This window comes from Sus scrofa, chromosome 18 (assembly GCF_000003025.6).
Source record: "Sus scrofa isolate TJ Tabasco breed Duroc chromosome 18, Sscrofa11.1, whole genome shotgun sequence".
Classification (NCBI taxonomy): Eukaryota; Metazoa; Chordata; class Mammalia; order Artiodactyla; family Suidae; genus Sus; species Sus scrofa.
The window spans coordinates 5426132-5447719 of NC_010460.4; the positions used below are offsets into that span (position 1 = coordinate 5426132).

At 50.6% G+C, this 21588-nt stretch overlaps 1 protein-coding gene across 7 annotated transcripts in view; it reads right to left on the reverse strand.

Moving 5' to 3' along the window:
- Positions 1 to 21588, reverse strand: part of GALNTL5 (polypeptide N-acetylgalactosaminyltransferase-like 5) — a 121191-nt gene that overhangs the window by 72358 nt on the left and 27245 nt on the right. For 5 of the 7 annotated variants that reach the window (XM_021078626.1, XM_021078624.1, XM_013983528.2 and 2 more), the window contains exon 2: positions 7546 to 18900. The exons of 1 other annotated variant lie outside the window; for it this stretch is intronic. The gene's annotated coding sequence lies outside the window, so the exon portion shown is untranslated. The remainder of the gene's footprint in view (positions 1 to 7545; positions 18901 to 21588) is intronic. One more of the 7 variants, XM_013983534.2, reaches the window with a different exon arrangement.

Genomic DNA, 21588 nt, shown 5'->3' on the forward strand with positions numbered 1-21588 from the left:
AAAATGCGGGGCCGGGGGTGGGCAGTACCTAAGGTGGTTGATATCTTTTGACTCCTGCTAAGAAAGCTCCCCCCTCATCCGCCGGGCTCTTGATGTGCTTTGTCAAAAGCGGTTTCATGTCCAACCACACTTTTTGCTTCCTGCCGACTTCCTGTAACTCTGGGTAACTTTCACTTCTGCTCTGCTCTCACTGCTCTCTTGTGGATGTCATTTTCTTTCGAGATGATCGTGAACAAGTCTAAGACGCAGCCTGTGTATTTCTGTCTCGGGAAAAACCGAAGGAAGCAGACGCTCCAGCACTTTCCTCCTCAGGCTCAGGCAGCTGCCCCATATGAGACCAGAGTCGGGCTCTGCTGGGTTTTGGATTATTCAACTCTTCCTCTTATTTAAACATCAAAGGGGGAAGTTGTATTAGAAAATGCTCAGAGCCATGGGCCCCCAAAGGACGGGGTCAAACCTACACAGCAGAAGACAGCTCTGTAGGCACTCACAGGCATTTCCTGGCTCCTCTGGGGGCTGAGCAGGGATCAGCTATAGAATATGTTTCCCTTTGCCTCTTCTTTTCTTGCATGTGACCTTATTTCTGTTTTTCTATTGTTTTCTTTCTTTTTTTTTTTGTTTTTGTTTAGGGCTGCACCTGCAGCATGTGGAGGTTCCCAGGCTAGGGGTCGAATCGGAGCTACAGCTGCCAGCCTATACCACAGCCACAGCAACGTGGGATCCAAGCCGCGTCTGCGACCTACACCACAGCTCAGGGCAACACCGGATTCTTAACCCACTGAGCAAGGCCAGGGATCGAACCCGAAACCTCATGGTCACTAGCTGGATTCGTTCCCGCTGAGCCACAACAGGAACTCCTTGTTTTCTATTGTTTCTAATCAGATGCACACGCCACCTCCTCGCACCGATGTGGCCTTTGTCCTACCACACGGCATTCAGGCCAGCAGCTGCTCCAAGGAGAGGGTGAGGCAGGGATGGGTCCCTCACTGTCCTAAAGTCATCACTGGTTCCTAGTAATTGAAAGGAAAACTAATGCATGAATTTAAAAATAAAGTTTTGGAGTTCCCGTCGTGGCGCAGTGGTTAACGAATCCGACTAGGAACCATGAGGTTGCGGGTTCGGTCCCTGCCCTTGCTCAGTGGGTTAACGATCCGGCGTTGCCGTGAGCTGTGGTGTAGGTCGCAGACGTGGCTCGGATCCTGCGTTGCTGTGGCTCTGGCGTAGGCCGGTGGCTACAGCTCCGATTCGACCCCTAGCCTGGGAACCTCCATATGCCGCGGGAGCGGCCCAAGAAATAGCAACAACAACAACAACAAAAATAATAATAATAATAATAATAAATTAAAAAAAATTAAAAATAAAGTTTTCCAATGCTGTTCTCTTTTTTTCTTTTTTCTTTTTTTTTTTGTCTTTTGTTGTTGTTGTTGCTGTTGTTGCTATTTCTTGGGCCGCTCCCGCGGCATATGGAGGTTCCCAGGCTAGGGGTCGAATCGGAGCTGTAGCCACCGGCCTACGCCAGAGCCACAGCAACGCAGGATCCGAGCCACGTCTGCGACCTACACCACAGCTCACGGCAACGCCGGATCGTTAACCCACTGAGCAAGGGCAGGGACCGAACCCGCAACCTCATGGTTCCTAGTCGGATTCGTTAACCACTGCGCCACGACGGGAACTCCCAATGCTGTTTTCTAACAGCGAAGTCTTTTCTTTCCCCTTAGGGGTCGAGATGCCTTTCATTTTTGTCTTTCTCACTCCCTTCTTACTATCTGTTCATTTTATTGTTTTTCCTTATTTACACATTATGTGAAGTGTGCTCTTTCGTATGTATGATGACTTTCATAAATTAAAAACACTAAATGCTTATTTTCAGCAACATGGATGGACCCAGAGGTTATCACACGAAGTGAAATCAGAAAGAGAAAGACAAACACCATATATCGCTTCTATATGGAATCTAAAATACATCACAAATGAGCTTATCTACAGAAGAGAAACAGACTCACAGACATAGAGAACAGACGTGCGTGTGGCTGCCGAGGGGGAGGGAGGTGGGGGAGGGGGAGGGAGGTGGGGGAGGGGGTGGGGGAGGGATGGATGGGGTGTTTGGGCTTAGCAGATGCAAACAGTATACACAGGATGGATAAACAATAAGGTCTGTTACAGCACTGTTATATGCAACATCCTGCGATGAACTACGACTGCAAAGAATATGAAGAAGAATGGACATACGACTAACAGAAACTAACACGACATGGTCAATCAGCTCTACTTCAACAAAGTAAATTAAATGGCCTTTCTTTCTCTTGTCTCTGAGCTCTCAGCTGCCTGGCTAACAGGCTTCAGCAGAAGGAGCCCCTCTCTCCATCCCCAGGGTCCTGGGCAGTGGGTCTTTAAGGACCTATGCAGTTCAGCTCTGGGGTTGGACGGGAGAGGCTGTGTCATGTTCAGTGCTGCTCTGCTCATTATCTTCATGCCCTTGGGCAGATTCCTGCACCTCTGAGTCCCTGTGAAATGGGCATGTGCCTCTTCCCTTCTGGGAGGACAGGGTCCCCACCCCAGTTATCTCACTAGTTATCCCCAGGAGCAAACCTTGCACCTGTTACATCATTGGCGTTCAAAAATGTCTGTCATATTAATGCTGCAGCCGAGTGTCCACTGACAGATAATGGATGAGCAAAATGTGGTCTATACAGAAATGGAATATTTCTTTTTTGGCTGCGCCCTTGGCATATAAAAGTTCCTGGGCCAGGGACTGAACCTGTGTCACAGCAGCAAGCCGAGCCACGGCAGTGACAATGCCAGATCCTTAACCTGCTGCACCACATGGGAATTCCCATAAACGGAGTATTTTTCATGCCTCCAAAGATATTCCTGTTGCCTGCGACAGCACAGAGGAACCTTGAGGGCGTTACATGAAATAAGCCAGGCACAAAAAGCCAAATACTGCATGATTCTACTTCTAGAATTAAATTCATGGGGACAGAAAGTAGAATGGAGGTTGCCAGAGACTAGGGGAGGGGGAGGAAGGGGGCTGTTTCATGCAGACAGAGTTGGAGGGTTTTTTGTTTGTTTGTTTTTCTTTTTAGGGCTGCACCCATGGCACTTGGAAATTCCCAGGCCAGGGGTCAAATCAGAACTACAGCTTCTGGCCTACACCACAGCCACAGCAACTCGGGATCCAAGCCGGGTCTGAGACCTACACCACAGCTCACGGTAACGCCAGATCCCTGACTCACTGAGCGAGGTCAGGGATCGAACCCGAATCCCCACGGGTACTAGGCGGGTCCGTTTCCGCTGCACCCAAACAGGACCTCCAAGTTTGAGTTTAAGGAGATGAAAAAGGTCTGGAGATGATGGTGGCGGTGACAGGTGCACAACCCTGTGAACGCACGGAACACGCAGAACCATACACACTTAAAACTGGTGACGGTGGGAAAACGTTACGTATAACATTTAAAATGAAAATGCTATGTATATTTTACTAACTTACAAAATAAAAAAGGAAAGAAAATCAACGCAATAGAAAGAACGGTGGAGAGAGCGTCATTCTGGCCCGCACGGTGAGCCCAAAGCAGTGCGATCTGGGGTGTGCGGGGTTGGGGGGGGTTCTCTCTGGAGGGAGGCAGGGACTGTCTGGAGCTCGCGGACCCCAGATTCAGGAGCCTGAGTCTGGCTTTGGGTAAAGCACATGGGTTCTGCTCCCCCCTAACATGCGCCCCCCCCCCCCACCAGGAGGTCATCGTTCAGCTGAACACCAAGAGAAGCTGGGACCGACGGAAACCCTGGGAAGGATGGGAGAAACCACCCTGTAAGTTGAAGGGTCACGGGGAATCGGGGGCACAGAAGCCACCGAGCAGCCCAAGGGATAGAGCCTGGAGAACAGAAAGGGCTTTGTGCTCGGGCCACGTATGGCAGCGTCCTTCCTGCCACCCTCGGCCCTCCCACCCGCTACCTGCCAGGGCACAGTTCCCAGGTGCACAGAAGCCCTGGTCACACCTGAGGGGGAAGGGTACCAGGGAGGAGAAGGAGCAAACGAAAAAGAGAACGGCTGCAGGGAGAGCAAAGCCCTGGCACACCTGCGTTTTCACAGCCAGGAGGTGGATCCTGCAACCCTTGGACTTGAACGTCGGCCCCGCCCCAGGCGAGGTCCTGGACTCTAGGGCCTCCGCAGGGGGAAGTTTATCGCGGGGAGAAATCACAGTTCTCCAGAATTCTCAGAAAAAGGTTGCCACCCACCCAACTCTCTCGTGAGGCGGTTTCATTACACAATCATGTAATGAGCCGAGAGCTGGCTTTTATCCCACGTGTCCGGCTGCTGTGCTGGGAGGTCACAGAAAATGTGCAGATGCTGGTCTCTGCCCGGGCTCTTGGCCCAGAGCCTAAATCCCTTGGAATTCCCTGGGTGGTAGAGCAGCGAGTGGAAGTTGGCCCCGCTCCCTACCCCCGGGCTCCTGCAAGGGGACGGGGCCAGAGATGGAATTAATGATCCAGCATACCTCGGTGATGAAGCCTCCAGCAACACCTCCCACGAATGGGGTCTGGTGACCACGGGAAATTATAGGAAGGGGAGGCGCTGGTGGTCTGAGGAGGTGGGCAGCTTTGAGCTTCTTTCCATAAACCTTGCCCCGTCCAGCTCTCCTTTTATTTATTTTATTTATTTTTTTAGGGCCACACCAGCAGCATATGGAGGTTCCCAGGCTAGGGGTCAAATCAGAGCTATAACCTCCAGCCTACACCACAGCCACAGCAACTCGGGATCCGAGCTGCATCTGCACCACAGCTCACGGCAACACCTGATCTTTAATCCACGGATCGAGGCCGGGGATGGAACCCAAGTCCTCATGGATACTAGTTGGGTTCGTTTAACCCACTGAGCCACTACGGGAACTCCGCCCTGTGCATCTCTTTCACCTGGCTGTTCCAGAGTTGTATCCTTTCATGATAAATTGGTAATCACAAATAAATAAGTAAAAATAAATTAAGGTATAAATAAATAAGGTATAAATAAAAAATTAAAAATAAAGGTAATCCAGTAAGCAAATGTTTCTCTGCGTTCTGTGAGCTTCTCTAGCAAATTAATTGAACCCAAGGAGGTGGGGGGGGCTAGAAATCTCTGATGTGTCGCTGATGGGCCAGACATACAGGTGAAGGAAGCCATGAAGGAGTCCCAACCTGTGGATCAGACACTGTCTCCAGGTGGGGAAGGTCAGAATTGAGTCAAATTGTAGGACACCCGGCTGATGTGGCAGAGACGTGCTCCCTGGGAAAAACCCTTACACCTCTGATGTTGGAAGCATCGTGAGTGTGGTGAGAGCAAAGGGGACACAGCAGGAAGACTGGTTTTCCAAAACATGCCCAGAAAGAGAGGAGGGACAGTGTCCGGCTGCCTTTGCAGGGAGGGCTTCCTACCGGGGGTCAGCTGTCTCTACCCCAAACAGAGGCAACCGGAACCATGAACAGCCTTAGAGACCAGTGGGCTTCCCCCCCCGCCAAGTCATCCTTTCAAAGAAGGGAGAGGAGCTCCTGCTGTTGCCCACCAGGATTAGCAGCATGCTGGGCGCGCTGGGTCTTGGGTTCGACCCCCGGCCCAGCACAGTGGGTTAAGGACCTGGTGTTGCTGCAGCTTTGACATAGTTCACGGCTATGGCTCGAACCTGATCCCTGGTCCAGGAGCTCCATGTGCCAGGGGCTGCCAAAAAAAAAAAAAAAAAAAAAAAAAAAAAGACAGAAAAAGAAAAAAAGAAGGGAGAAAACCTGGCCATTCTCTCTCCCCGCCCTGCCACCTGCTCCACAGAGCAGTTCACAATAAAGAAAGCACAGACGTTCAACGGGGCCAGGCAGTAGGTGTGAATTCCACTTCCACCGCCTCCTAATTACAAGGCCTTGAGAAAGTTAATTAAGCCTCCGTTTCCCCCTTTTGTAAAATTAGGATATTACTGTGTAGTTACTCTAAGAAGGAAGTGCTGATAGTGTTTCATTCACGGATTTATTTTTAAGAACCCACAATATAACACGGCAATGATTTGCCTCCTGGATGCCGGATTCTTTTTCCTTTCCTCAATTAGGGAGAGAGGAATTTGTTTCACTATCACTGTCTGGTAGAGGAGATGATAAAAATCTTGTGTTTATATTGGTGCCCAGGTCATTAAGATGTGGGAGTTCCCATGGTGGCTCAGCAGTAACGAACCAACTAGCATCCATGAGGACACGGGTTCGATACCTGACTTCATTCAGTAGGTCAAGGATCTGCCGTGAGCAGCGGTGTAGATCACAGATGCAGCTTGGATCCAGTGTTGCTGTGGCTGTGGTGTAGACTGGCAGCTGCAGCTTTGATTTGACCCCTAGCCTGGGAACCTCCATATGCCGTGGGTGAGACCCTAAAAAGCAAGCAAGCAAAAAAAAAAATTACTTGGAAAATGATATTTATATGTATGTGTATATAAATACACATATACGTTTATATCAATACCATAATATTTTAATCTGGTTTCTAAAAAGGATTTACACCTCTTTAAGAAAAAAACCAAGATAGTTAAAAGTTGTGCAGTCATTTAAATATTCTAATATTCTGCTGGTGGGACTGCCAGTTAGGACAATGTTTTCTGAAATGCATTTTACTGTATCAGGAATCTTAAAAATCTTTTAATATTTTGACTGCTTCTAGAAATCTATCCTAAGTATTAAAATTTAAATGAAGATTATGTTTATTTATTTATTTATTTTGTCTTTTTGCCATTTCTTGGGCCGCTCCTGCAGCATATGGAGGTTCCCAGGCTAGGGGTTGAATCAGAGTTGTAGCCACCGGCCTACGCCAGAGCCACAGCAACACGGGATCCGAGCCTCCTCTGCAACCTATACCACAGCTCATGGCAATGCCAGATCCTTAACCCACTGAGCAAGGTCAGGGATTGAACCCGCAACCTCACAGTTCCTAGTCGGATTCATTAACCAATGAGCTGAGATGGGAACTCCTGAAGATTACGTTTTAAAGGCATTTATTACAGTCATTATTTATAACAGCAAAATTTGGAAACTGCCCACATTTTTTTATTTTCATTTTGGCCACCCTCTGGCATATAGAGCTCCTGGGCCAGTGATCAGATCCGAGTTGCAATCTCGACCTAAGCCGAAGCTGAGGCAATACTGGATCCTTAACCCACTGTGCCAGGCCAGGGATCAAACCCCCGTCCCAGCACCCTCAAGATGCCACCCATTCCATTGCACCACAGGTGGAGCTCTGGAAATTGCCCACATATTTAACACTAAAAAGAAAAGGTAAATAAATCATTGAAAATGATGTAACGTTAAGTGAGAAATCAGGACACAAACTGTATACAGTGTAGCAATAGAGTCATACATATGTAAACAATAAAAGATTGGAAATGAATGCATCAAAACATTACCAGGAAAGGTGAAATTACAGGTGAGCACTATTTTCTTTCTGTTAGCATTTTCAAATTTTGCAAACTCACTTTGATCCAAGAAGACATAAACATAACACTAAAACACTGAAAATGAGTTTCCGTAAGAGAGGTAGGAAAATACCAGTGCCTTTCAGCCTGTCAGCCCAGCAGCCTGTTGGGTCTTCATCCTGTGCGCTCTGACTGCAGGCAGCATTTGGCTGTGCCCACGATCCTTACCCGGAGAAACCCTTTGCCTCTGACTTCTGGAGCACCGGGCTCTGCCGGAAGGTGTGCTGGGATTGATTAGCAATGCCTACCACCGGCGCAGAGCCGGAGGAGGGTCAGCTGCTACATAGTTGCCACTATGGTTCTACTCTTCCCTCACTCCTTTCTATGCTAATGATTCAAGCCTCCAATCCCAGGATGTTTCATTCCCTTGCCTTCCACTCCCATATAGTCAACCTTCTACATTATTGCTGTCAGGATCTCAAACTGAATGATCTTGCTTTTCCTTTTACCTTTTCGCTGAGAACGTTTCTCCCTTCCGGAACACACCCCATCATGCCAGCAGGTAAAGTCCTGGGCATCATTCTTAACTTCTTCCGCTCCTTCCTCCCAACCCAGTGCTCTCAATTACAGCCTCTGCTCAAGGCTGCATCACCTTCCACATAGAACTATTTCCTCAGCCTCCCCATTGGCTTCTCCCCTGTCTGTTTCATCCTCCACTTTGCCGCCAGCCTTATCATCCCGGGAACCCAGCAGTTAATGTCACTCACCTGTCTGAAATCCTGCTGCCTCCCTTTGCCTGCAGGATAAAGACCTGAACTTTTTAGATCTGGCCAGGAAGCCCTCTGAGCTCTTGCAACCTCACCCACCAGCCCTGCCAGCCCCAGCGCGCCTGCTCCCTTGGCTCCAGCCACTGCAGCGACTGCTCCAGAGTCTGACTGCTCCTTGGAGATGTAGGGGAAACGATACTTTCTGCTAATGCCTCCCCAACTGCCAGAGTTCACTTTCCAGCCTGTTACTGCTGGTGTGTCTTTTGCAGTCGCTGCACCAGCAGTTACCTTCCTGTTCTTTCTTCTCCTTGTGTTTTGTGTCCCCCTCCCCGATGGACTACGGCTCCCCCAGGAAGTACTCCCTCACCTTGGGGACCAGGGAGCTGAGAGCCTGGTGAATTTTGCTGAATGAATGAATGCATGGGTGAGAACCAAAGGGGCTAGATTCTTTTGTCAGGATCCCGAGAAGATTGCTTTTAAGAATCTGAGCATGACGTTCACAGGATCCACTTGGTAGCCATGAAAAAGGGAAATAGGAGATGTGGTCAAGCTCCCATCATCGACCCCCATGTTGGTTCATTAGGCAAACGCAGTGCTTTGGGCCCTGGATTTCAGTGGGATTTTCTCATTTGAATCCTCTTGTGTGACACACGCCTCCCAGGCTCCCAGGGCCATCTGAGGAAGGACGCTGAAGGACGTGCGGTGGCTATGACAAGCCCAGCGACCTGAGTCTTTGTGTCCCAGCCTTGACCTGAAGAATCCCAGCATCTCAGTATCCAAATGCCTCCCTCTACCTGAGGGGTCTGGGGTGGCACAAACATTGTCCCTTCATCCCTTGAAGAGAGATGCTCGGAGGGGCAGGCTGCTGTGGGTGTGACGTCCCTCTCTGCATTTTCCCACTGAACCCCTTTCGGGCGCCGTAGCTCACAGGTGCACAGCCAGAAATGCTTTGTGAGGCCAAGGGACAGGGTGAACAGTGCAGGGCGTCCGTCTCGGCCTCCCCACCTGGGTAAGGCAAGTTGCATCTTCTTGGGTCCCTCGGAGAAGGACTGCCTGTCCCACAGGAGAAAGTCACTTTCCCAGTGGCTCAGAGCCTTCTAGACGCTGCCAGCTCCAGGACACTGTACTTACTTGAGTTCCCCCTCCCCTCCCCCACCCCCAGTTAACAATGTTTCAAGGATCTTTGCTGTGTACAAACCACTCAACTATCAGAGGCTTAAAACAATAGCCATTCAATTAGCCTGCCTGATTCCTTGGTTGACCAGACTCAGCTGGGCGTTCCGTTCCATGTGATGGCCACTGAGACGGTGGCCTCCCAGGGGCTGGCCTGCTTGGAGCCCCCAGAAGCTGGCGGGTTGGCTGGGGGGCAGGCAGGGCTGGGATTCTGGGTGGCTCTTCTCCACGCTTCTCCAAATGGCTTCTTCACGTGGGTTTGCTGATGGGCGGCAGACTTCCTCCATGATGGCTCGCTCCCTGCAGCACCAAGGAGGAGGCCCAGGTCTTCCCAGGCCTGGTACAGGAATGCACAGCATCACTTGTCATGGTGCCAGCCCAGGTGTGGAGCAGGCGGGACCACACAGGGCGTGGGAAACAGGAGGGGCAGTGTTCACCCCCGGGGAACCTGCGGCACAGGGAGCGAGACCCTCAAACCCACAGCGGGTGAGAGCTGGACTCCTGCCAGGAGCCAAGGGCCAACTTCAGGTCGGCTTAACATCAAACCCACGTTCTCCACCCCTGCTAGACGGGCTGTAACCCGGGACCCAGTAAGAGAGGGCCAGAGGCTAAACCAGTGTCCAGAGAGCTACAGCCTCTCTGCCTTCAGGCTCACGACGCTGGATCAGCTTCTCAAACAGACCTCAGCTCTGCTCAGAGAAACAGGAACGAGAAGGGACAGATGGTGAAACTGAACAGAGAAAACACAGAGCTGCTGAAGTCTTATTTGGCTTCTGTTCTTTCAGGGACCATGGGCTTCAAACCACGAAGGGCAGAACACGTGCCAGTCCGAGGGAGGCGGTGTGATGCCTCCGACTCTGAGTCAGAGGACCTGGGGTTTGCCAAGCGCTACCCCGACCAGCTGCTCGAATGCGAGCAAACCACCCCTACCCTCTGCGATGGGCTGAGCCCTAAGAGGAGATGATGGAAACAGCACATGGGGTGTTTGGAGGTTAAACAGCATGATGAGAGGATTAACGAGATAACCCACATCCAGCAGAGAGCTAGGCTCAACCAACGTTAACTTGATTCACCTGGGGAATCTTAGCCCAGGGAAAATGTTTGGCTGCTGCCCACGGCAAGCAGAAGTTCCCAGGCCAGGGATCGAACCCATACCACAGCAGCGACCCGAGCTGCTACATCAACAATGCCGGATCCTTAACCCTCTGAGCCACCAGGGAACTTCCCAGGAAATGTCTTTATGTTGCAAACTTAACAACAAAACAACAAACAAGAGAAAATTTGCTTCCACCTTAATATTAAGAGCTGGCAGGGCCTCAGAAATTTTAAGCTGGCAGCAAATTCTCTCTGGTCTTTAGGGCAATTGTACTGGATCAGTGGGAGCCCTGATTCTGTTAACCATTCCTTCTGTCAAGGCTGTCGGACTCCTTCAGTGCTAAGTCCATCCTCATCTCAAACTGCACAGACGTCCAGAGGGTGTGCTGTTTCTGTGGGCCCTTCCTCCCAAGCCAGAGATGCCTCTTGGGCCCTCCTGCCAGGCGGGCACAGAACTCTAGCTTTTGTCTCTCCAGGTCTGTGCAGCTGCTGGCAGGCCTGCTTGGCCCCGTGCAGCTGCCCTCTCACCCGGGCAGTTAGGGTTGACAAATGCCCTGAGGCCTGGAAGGCACAACCCAATGTCAGGCTCACTTCCCTACAGACCCTCTTCTCTTGGCGCTTGGCCCCTTAACTCCTGCAAAGCATATTGACTTTCTTTGCCTTTTATTATGTTTTCTTTCTTTCTTTTCTTTTTTGGCTGCCCCCAGGCATATGGATGTTCCTGGGCCAGGGATCAAATCAGAGCTGGAGCTGAAACCTAGGCCGCAGCTGTAGCAATGCTGAACCTTAACCCATTACACTGGGCCAGGGCTGGGGGTTGACCTGGTGCCTCCACAGAGACAAGCCGGATTGTTAACCCACTGCACCACAGTGGAAACTTCCTCTCTGCCTTTTATTTATTTTTTAATTGTTTTTTGGACTCACCCAAGGCAGGCAGAAGTTCTCCAGGCCAGGGACCAAACCTGCATCACGGCAGTGACCCAAGCAACAGCTATGATGATCCAGGTCCTTAGCCCCCAGCGCCGCCAGGGAACTCCTCCTTTGCCTTTTACGTCCTACCATGTAGGAGGACAAATCAAGGAAGCCCTGCTTTTCTTCACTCATACAACTCCACTGGATACCCCATGAGGCCCTGGCCTCTCACTTCTCTCACTCTCCAGCAGAATGCTCTGTCCTAACCAAACACTCCTGCTTCTGAAACTCCAATCTCAGACACACACCGACCGCCGCCTTCCATCACCGCTCACACGCCTGTGCTCCTGTGTCCACAACTCTCCCCTCCAGTGAGACCCCTCCCCAAAGCCCTCCGCTCCCCCCTCATCCTCCTACTGCCCACCTTGTGGGCCCAGGCTTCACCATAGCCGCTCCTTCTAGAACCCCTCATTTCTCCTTCTGCAGAAGCCCAACTAGGATCAGACCCAGCCACCCCTTGCCCACAGCTGCTGCTGGACCTCGCCCGAGAGACCGCGGAGCACACTCCCTCCACGTCTACTGGACCAGCCTGGCCCCTGCTGGGCGTCGCCAGTGCATCCACTTCCCTCCAAGTCGTCCACGAAACCCCGCCCCATCCTTCCCCCTATTTCCCATCTCACCACGGTCTGGAGGTGAGACACAGGCAATCGGAGAACTTGTCTTCTTCCCATCAGCAGTCCCACGATGTCCCTGCACCAGAAACATGGCAAACGCCCCTCCTGTCGCAGCGACTGCCCTGTCTCGCTCCTCTCTGAAGCCACCCTCCCCAGGGGTACAGGATGCTGGTCCCTCACCAGCTCAGAGATGCCCCTCCTGCATCACAAGCTCCCCCACAACTCGGCTGCACCCCGTCGTCACCCAGACGTCCCACCACCTCCCGTCCTTTTAGCCTCCCCGACCCCATCTCCACACCCCACTTGCAGGTCTCGAAGAAAAAAGCTGTTTCTACCTGCTGTTTTTATTTTCTCACTGTCCCCACTCTGCCTTCGGCCCAACCTAATGGTGCTTTGGCTGAAAAGAGCCTTTTTGGAGTTGCCCTTGATTTCCACGTTTCCAAAGCCAAACAGTCAGTCGCCTCTCAGCAGCTGATCACTTCTCCCGGGACTCGCGAGCGGCCGTGGCCGTGGCCTCCACGCCATCCTCACCAGGCAGCTCCCCCTCTCCATCCTCTCGGCCACGGGACCCAGAGTTCTGCACCCATCAGGTTTCTTCTCTGTCTACACTCTTTCCCAGGGTAATTGTCCTGGGCTAAATAGAATCCCCACAAAAATTCACGTCCTCTTGGAACCCATGACTGTGTCCTATTTGGATGTGAAGATGTCCTCAAGTTCAGATGTGGTCACAGCGGAGGAGGGCGGAGCCTCGTCCAGTATGACCGGCGTCCCTACAAGGTCAGAGAGATTTGGACGCAGAGGAGGGAGGAGGTCCTGTGATGGGAAAAGCTGGCAGCGAGGCAGCTGCGAGCTGCGGGATGCCCAGGATGCCAAGGAGTGACCAGAAGCTGGAAGAGGCCAGGACAGACCCACCCCTGCAGCTTTCTGAGGGAGCCCAGCCTGGCTGACACCTTGATTGCGGATTTCTGGCTTCTAGAACTGTGAGTGAATCCACCCACTTCTGCTGTTTTGAGCCACCTAGCTTGTGGCACTTTGTGACAGCAGCCACAGGAAGCCCATACAGTAATCAGAGCCAGTCCCATGACTCCACTTCTGCACTGATGGTTCTGCAGCATCTAACTCCAGCCCAAGCCTGGCATGGGAGTCCCACACAGGACCACCCGACCGTCGGCTTGGAGTCACCTCTTAGATATCAAAAGGCACCTAAAACTTAATGTGGCTAAAAGAGAGCAACTAAATGCCCCCAATCTGCTCCCCAAGTCTCAGTAAATGAAACCTGTGGAATTTCTCTGCCCAAACTCAAGTGTTTTCTTGTATCTTAGCTCTACCACTTTTAATGTGGAAACCTTAGCCCAGGCCACCATGAGCCCTCAGATGAACCATCAGCCCTCAAGTGAGCCATCATCCTTCCTGTGCATCACCACCCTGGCCTGACCACCACCCCTCACCTGGACCACTTTCTCTGCCCCAGCTTCTGCTCTTACCCTGCACGGCATCCCACATACGGCTGCGGGGATGAACATTCTACTGAGAAGATCAGACGTGGCAGCTCTGGATCCCCTTTGCAATAGAAGGCAAACCCTCTATGAAGGCCGGCAATCCCCGTGCTGCCACTTCCAGCCCTACCGCTACCATACTGGTTCCTTCTCTGTCTCCAGCTGGTTCCACCCTTGGGGCCTTGTTCTGCTCCCCCAGGGCCTTTCTGGCTCCCTTCTCCTCACTGCTCAGGTGTCTTCAGAGAGGCGCTGTCCGACCACGGCAGCTGCAGCGGGCCCTTGGTGCCATGTTGCCACGTGGGCTTCATTGCCCCTGGGCCCATAGGAAATGCCCTTCTTCTTTACTAACCTCAGACCTCCTCGCTCTGCTGGGACGATGCTTCTTGAGGACAGAGACTCCACTTTGTTTCTGCGGCATCTCATTGATTTGTTCTCAGATGGATAATGCCCACTACAAACAGATACTTTGGAGCCAGACTGATCTTTGAATATACGGTTCCGTTTAAAGAACAAGAAGGAAAGAAACTCTGCTTGTTCCGTATATTCCCTGGACTTTGTCCTCAAGAAGAAGTGTTTCCTCTTAGAGCCTCCAAAACCAACAGGATGAAACCCAGGGCATGATGGCCATGCCAGGTGCCAGCTCTGCTATGGCATGTACAGCCCACACCTGGCCCCCAGCATCAGGGGCGGCGTAGACTCTCTCAGGCAGGGTCAATCCTCCCCCATGAATAAACCCTCTCTCCTGGCTCAGTACCTGGAATTTACAGCGTTCTCCAAGTGTACACAGCACCCGGTTCTATTTTATTGAGGGCAGCAAGGTCTGCAGCAAACATACACACTTAGATACAATGTTGAATCAGGAAACCTTGGATTTATTCCCAGGTTTGCTTCCGATTTCATGATTTCTATAAAGGTCATTTGGTTTCCCAATGCACCTGCAGTAAAGCTTGTCCTTGCTTTACATACAGGGGCAGAGAGGCCGAAAAAACAAAGGAGGCTGTTTGTGAAACGCCTCGGGGACTTAGAACAACAGGGCATGTTTTTTAGTCTCAGGTTCGGTGTCACCAAAGGCGTCAGTATCACAAGAACCACTTTATAGAAGACAAAACTATGGCAACCATGAAGCGGTTTCAGCCTGGAGTGACCTTGGTGCCTCGACCCGAGTCTGTGCCGGGCTTTCTTTTGTATTGATCCCGAGGGCCAGGGGCGGCAAAGGGGGCCCAGGAGGTCCTTACTCTGGCAATGCATCTTCGGCTGTCCACGCCCACATTTTAGGATATAGTCTTTTCTTTTCTGGCTGCCCCATGGCATATGGAGTTCCTGGGCCAGGGATCAGATCCAAGCCGCAGTTGCAACCTAAGCCACGGCTATGGCAATGCAGGATCCTTAACCCACCGTGCGGGGCTGGGAATCGAACCTGCGTCCCAGGGCTCCAGAGACACTGCCAATCCTGTTGTGCCCCAGGAGGAACTCCTAGAATACAGTCTCGTGGCACCCCTGCTCCTGAACAAGTCTTGCTCAATTATTTTCCTGAGTTCCAGAGTTTCCTTCTGCTCCTTCCTCTTCATTCCACATGGCCGGTCTCTTCTCTTTGCTTCACACCTGGTATCTCTGAAACAGGTCCTCTGCCTGCAGCCTATTGCTTCCCTAGATCCTGCCTGTCACCCTCAAAATAATATCCCCCAGGACGGCCTGGTGTGTTCCTCCCTTGCTCTAAAACTTTCTGTGGCTCCCCAGTGCTTAAAAAATAAACACCGAACTCCTCAGGGATGACCCCAACCTGAAGCGGGGTTGCCTTTCCTACTTCATCCTCTTTCTGCAGCCTGGACAGCTTCCGACCTTTACACACCTGCTCCACCTGTGTCTGCCTCTTTCCTCTCTTCTCAGTGGCCCTTCTCGACACCATCCAGGTGGTATTGGTCCAACTTGGACTTCAAGATCCAACCAATGACAGCCACTTCTAGCCTCAGAAATTCGAGCACCTAAATCCTTGCAACTCCTCTGAGAGTCAACCAGGCATGACCCCCTGCTATGAGTGTGTGCCAGCGTATTCTTTCCCTGGGAAGATTATAGCCCTTTAAGAGACACAGTGCCTCGCACAGTAATTCATCAACTCTGAAATCAGGATACATCTTACCATCGATACGAGTCACAGCTTAACTGTCAGGGCACTTCTTTCTTGACAGGAAAGAAAGCAATGGTCCCCCACGCAGTCGGTCTGGTGTCTCGGGTTCGATGCAAGGCAGGCAGTGCTTCTTTAGATCCCCTGCAGCTTCTAGCATGAGTCTTGCACACAGAAGGGGATCTGTACAAGTCTACTGGCTGCTTGAGGAGTGGGTGCACCTCCAGGCGGCCAGCACAGGTTCTGGACACACAAGCGTCCACACCACAGTCTCTCTGAACTGCCAGCGCTTCGAACTGGAGATGAAGGAGAGGCGAAGGGAGCGGGGCGCTGGGCTGTGGCTGCCCCTGGACCAGGCACCTGTCGTGGAGAAGGATGGGGACACCGTGGTGTCACATCAGGTAGGACCACAGACAGGAGGCAGCTGAGGAGCTGCCTGAGGAGTCCCCTGGGAGACGGGCCCACGTCATCTAGATTCACCTCGGTCCAGGAAGGCTGGAGGTGTGTGTGGGCGAGACCACACCTGGCTGCTGAATGCACACATGCAGCACGAGACTCCACTTGTGTGGCCCCTGTGCAAGCGGGTGGCTCAGCTCCACACTTCAGGGCTGGTGAACAAAGCCCTGGCCTGGCCAGTCTAACACATGAGAGGCCATTGAATGAATTCCTCTTGTCATAAAAGGGGGCTCCGTGGATGAAGGTTTAGGAGAGAAACAGGATGAGGAAGGAATTACCCTCTGATGGGGATGCGGGCGGACCTTGACCTCTACTGAGAGAGGATGCTCCGCGCCCCACCAGGTGGCCCTGAGCTACGGGATGGCGTGCACCTGTCCTACTTAATGGGGCCTTTAGTAGGCGCAGCCAGTTGTGTACTGACGGTCAAAATTAACTCAGCAATTCCTTGAACAGTAACAACTGTTATTTTCATCGTTCTTTACAATTTACAGGTTTTTTTTTTTTTTTTTTACATGTGCTATTTTCTTTTGACTCTTAAAAGAACACTTCATGGTAAAATGTTATCTTCATTTTACAGATTGAGAAACTGAGACGTAGCAATTCCCATTGTGGCTCAGTGGGTTAAGGACCCGATGTTGTCTCTGTGAGGATGTGGGTTTGACCCCTGGCCTCGCTCAGTGGGTTAAAGATCTGGCCTTGCTGCAAGCTGCCGTGTAGTTCACCCACTGATGCGCCTCAGATCTGGTGTTGCTGTGGCTGTGGTGTAGCCCTTAGCTGCAGCTCCGATTCGACCCCTAGCCTGGGAACCTCCATATGTGGCTATAAAAAGAAAAAGGAGGAAAAAAAAAGAAGCTGAGGCTCAGAGAGGGAGCGAGGAGAAAGGCAGTGTCGTTTGCGAAGCCTTCCCAGTGCCGGGCAGGTTAGGAACCTTATTTCACTTTCATGGGAAGTGATTTTGATGCTTCTGATCTCCATGGTTTAGAGGATGCTGAGGTCTCTATGCCCAGCTCACATGATGGACACAGGGCCTGTACCCTGGGATCCAGGCTCCTTCAGATGCCTGACTTTTCCCGTGAACATACTAGGCTCCATACACCGCGCTGGGGACAGAGGCACCAAAGGGCCAAGGCATGCTCTCCGGCTGGTGGGCATGGCCTTCAGACCTGGCGTTCTCTGTGGCTTCCTGGCTACGTTCGGTCCAGGGCACCAGGCGAGGGTGACCTTCTCCATCGTCAGATACCACGGGGCCCCTCCCTTCCTGGGCCTGTGCTGCCTCCCTGGCCGTGCTGCTCAGGAAGACACCGTCTCAAACCTGCAGGGAAACCCGCTGCGCTGTTTCTGGCCAAGACCTCATGCCTGCATCCCCACTGACTTTAGGTTTCTCTTCTGCTCTGTCCCATCCCTCCCCTGAAGCAAAAAGTAAAAAGACAGGTAACCTCCCGGTGGGTGGGGGGGACACGCTATAGTGGGTTGCACTGTGTCCCCAGGGACAAGTTGAAGTCCCACCCCCACCTCGGGATGTGGCCTTATTTGGAAATGGAATCACTGCAGGTGTAACTGGCTGAGGTGAGGCCGCCTGGGGTACAGCGGGGCCCTGACCCGGCAGGACTGCTGTCCTCGTAAGAAGACGGCTTGGGAAGGAGGAGGGATGGTGTGACATGGCCACCAGCCAAGGGACGAAGGGTTGCTGCCGAGCCCCCGAGCTGGGAAGAGGGGAGGAAGGATTCCCAATAGGTTTCAGTCGGAGCACAGCCCTGCCCACACGCTGATATTCTTCGTTTTACAGTCGCACCTGCAGCATATGGAAGTTCCTGCACTAAGAGTCAAACTGGAGCTACAGCTGCCGGCCTACACCACAGCGCACGACTAAGCCGGATCCTTAACCCACTGAGCGAGGCCAGGGATTGAACCCGCGTCCTCATGGATACTAGTCTGATTTATTACGGCTGAGCTACGACAGGAATGCCATACAAGCAGTTTTCAAACAAAATGTAGTAGAAAAAGATAAGGGCTCGAAATCAGAACCCAGATTCAAATGCTGGCATCAGCCTTCACCAGCCGTGTGACTGTAAGCACATCAGTTAACCACTCTGGAAATGGAGTTTTCTCAGGCTATGAAAAGGAAACAGTGGGAGAGCTCCTGGGAGACGTGTGTCTTTGAATATAGTTTCGGATTTTCTCAAATCCCCAAGTAACAACAGGCAGAGCAACTGGCTAGAAAAGACAAAACCTTATGCGTGACATTTGCCAGATAATTCAGTGCCAAGGTGTCTTGGTCAACCCCAAAGTACAAACAGATGGGACCAACCGCTAAAGCCACACAGCTTGTGCGCTACTGGTGTCCAAGTGGGAGAACGCAGAGAGGCCACTGGGCGTCTACCAGAATAACAGGCAGAAGCCGGCAGACCAGTCTGCAGAGAGTGGCTGAAACCGGGAGTGGTTTGGCCCATTTCAATAGAGGGAGGATATGAAGGTCCTGCAGCAAGACCTCAAAGGCTTTGTGAACTCGTGGAGTTCCCTGGTGGCTCAGTGGGTTAAGGATCTGGCATTGTTACTGCTGTGGCATGGGTTCGATCCCTGGCCCAGGAACATCTGCATGCTGTGGGTGTGGCCAAAAACAACATACAAACAGTGTCCTGGGATCTTGAAACTGGCCTGGCAGGGCTTCCTTTCCGGAGAGAAAATTGCTTGGAGTAGAATCAAGATTGAGGAATGCAGGGATAAGAGAAGTGAAGAAAAGAGAACGTCCAATAATGAGAACCAAACCAACACATGTCACCAGCAGGCTGCTCCCTGAAAACAACAGAGAGATCCCTGTTAAGTTTAAAAACAAACAAACAAACAAAACTATTAGTACCAAGCCTTCTCATAAAATTTCAGGAAAACTAACTTCCTATAAAAATTAACAGCAGATGGAGTTTCCGTTGTGGCTCAGCAGAAATGAATCTGACTAGCATCCATGAGGACGCAGGCTTGATCCCTGGCCTCGCTAAGTGGGTCAAGGATCTGGCGTTGCCTTTAGCTGTGGTGTAGGTTGCAAAGATGGCTTGGATCTGGCATTACCATTCTGAGGCTGGAATCAAGCTGTTGGCTGGGGCTGTGATTTCCCCTGAGGTTCAGGGTCCTTCCCCAAGCTCACTGGTTGTTGGGTTTCAGTTCCCCATTGGTTGTAAAATGAAGACCTTTGGCTCCTATATAGGGTGCCTATTGTTCCCAGTTACACAGCCCTCTCCACAAGGTGGAAGTTTGCTTTTTCAAGGGTAATAGGAGAGTGTCTCTGCTGCTTTGAATCTCTCTGACCTCTAGATTCTCATTTAAATATTCACCTGATTAGGTCAGGCCCACCCGGTATACTCTCTTGATGACCTTAAAGCCAACCCAATGGGGAGCTTCTATCTGAAAAACACTCTCACCTTTGCCATGTAATGTAACCTAATCCCAAGAATAATATCCCCTCTGATTCCCAGGTCCCACCACGCTCAAGGGAAGGGGATTGGACATGACACATACACCACATGGCCAGACTCTTGGCAGCTATCCTTGAAGGTAATTTTTTGTTTGTTTGTTTTGCCTTTTCTAGGGCTGCTCCCATGGCATATGGAGGTTCCCAGACTAGGGATTGAATCGGAGCTGCAGCTGCTGGCCTATGCAAGAGCCACAGCAACACAGGATCTGAGCTGTGTCTGTGACCTACACCACAGCTCACGGCAATGCCAGATCCTTAATCCACTGAGCAAGGCCAGGGATCGAACCTGCAACCTCATGGTTCCTAGTCAGATTCATTAACCACTGAGCCACGATGGGAACTCCTTTGAAGGTAATTTTTAAAAAGCTACAAGACTTTAAGAAAGTGACACAGGAGTTCCCGTCGTGGCACAGTGGTTAACGAATCCAACTAGGAACCATGAGGTTGCGGGTTCGGTCCCTGCCCTTGCTCAGTGGGTTAAGGATCTGGCATTGCAGTGAGCTGTGGTGTAGGTTGCAGACGCGGCTCGGATCCCGTGTTGCTGTGGCTGTGGTGTAGGCCGGTGGCTACAGCTCTGATTCGACCCCTAGCCTGGGAACCTCCACATGCCATGGGAGCGGCCCAAGAAATAGCAAAAAGACAAAAAGACAAAAAAAAAAAAAAAAAAAAAAAAAAATTTGCGATTGTGACACATATTGAAGACAGGCAAAGAAGGTCCAACACATGACTAACAGGAGTCCCAGAAGAAGAAAAACAAAGCAAGAGATCAGAACAAATACTAAAAACTACAGTTCAAGAGAACATTTCTACAGTAACAAAGATTTAAAACTACATATTGAAAGAGAACACACGTACCTGACCTGGGAATAAAATGACCCATAAAGATCAACACCAAAGCATATTCTACCAAAACTACACACTTTCAGGAAACAGAAAAATAAACCTGGAGCAGCTGGATAAAAAGGAGCACGTAACTTATGAAGAATACGGAGTTATCATAAGTCTTTTCAGCAGCAATGATTTATACAATGAGAGGAATGTATTTGAGATATTAAAGGAAAGATGGGCATCATGGATTTTATATTGAGTAAAAATACTTTTAAGGATAAAGAGGACACATTCTGATCAGCATGCAAGAACTCAGGAAATATTGTTTCTCTGAGGTCTTCCTGATAAATCTATTAGAGGATGAACACTGCAACTAAATATCTGCAAACATCAGCAGGCACTGGTGGTGACCATTACTGCATAATTATTTATAAAACTAAGACAAGTGAGGGTTAAAAAGGAGGGACTACAGAATGTGGTGACTACATGGTCTGACAGTAATATAATCATAACAAATAAAGGGAGATTGGAGGGGCATATGCAGACACACTTATTAAGTGTTTTCAATAATCATAAATAATATGGTAGCATTAGTAGGTTGTTCTGAGACTGCAGTGTGGGTGATGTGGCGTAAGGCGAATGAGTAATTATGGGAGATTCTATCATTTCCCACATCACTGAGAACCAGGACTTCAGTGCAGGAGAAAGAAGATACAGATGGAATATAGAAGTGATTAAATAAAAATCTTGTTGTTCTCAATTTGAATTGAAAAATTTTACATGAACCAAGATAGATGAGAGAGAGAGAGGGAGATGGATGTCTATAAATAGATAAAGACTTCTAAGGATCATTTCTCAGGTCTGTTCATGGACAAAGTCTGAAACCAACAACCAACCAGAATGCGGTGGTTACCCAAAGCCTTTGGATAATAGTCTTAAAATATCATTTCTCCACTAAAAGGAACCAGAGATTCTAGGAGAAATGGCTCATTCTGGATTGGAGGTAGGAAAGAAGGGTCTGAACATCTTGACATAATAAATAAAAAAAGAGTCATCAGAGATTATGAAGGTCATGTTGAAATGACTCAGGAGATCCCACTGGCCAATGATGGGCCAAATTAAGACTCAGTGAAGATATGAGTTGCAGTGGATTGAAACATATAAATTGTCCAAAAATATGTAACAGG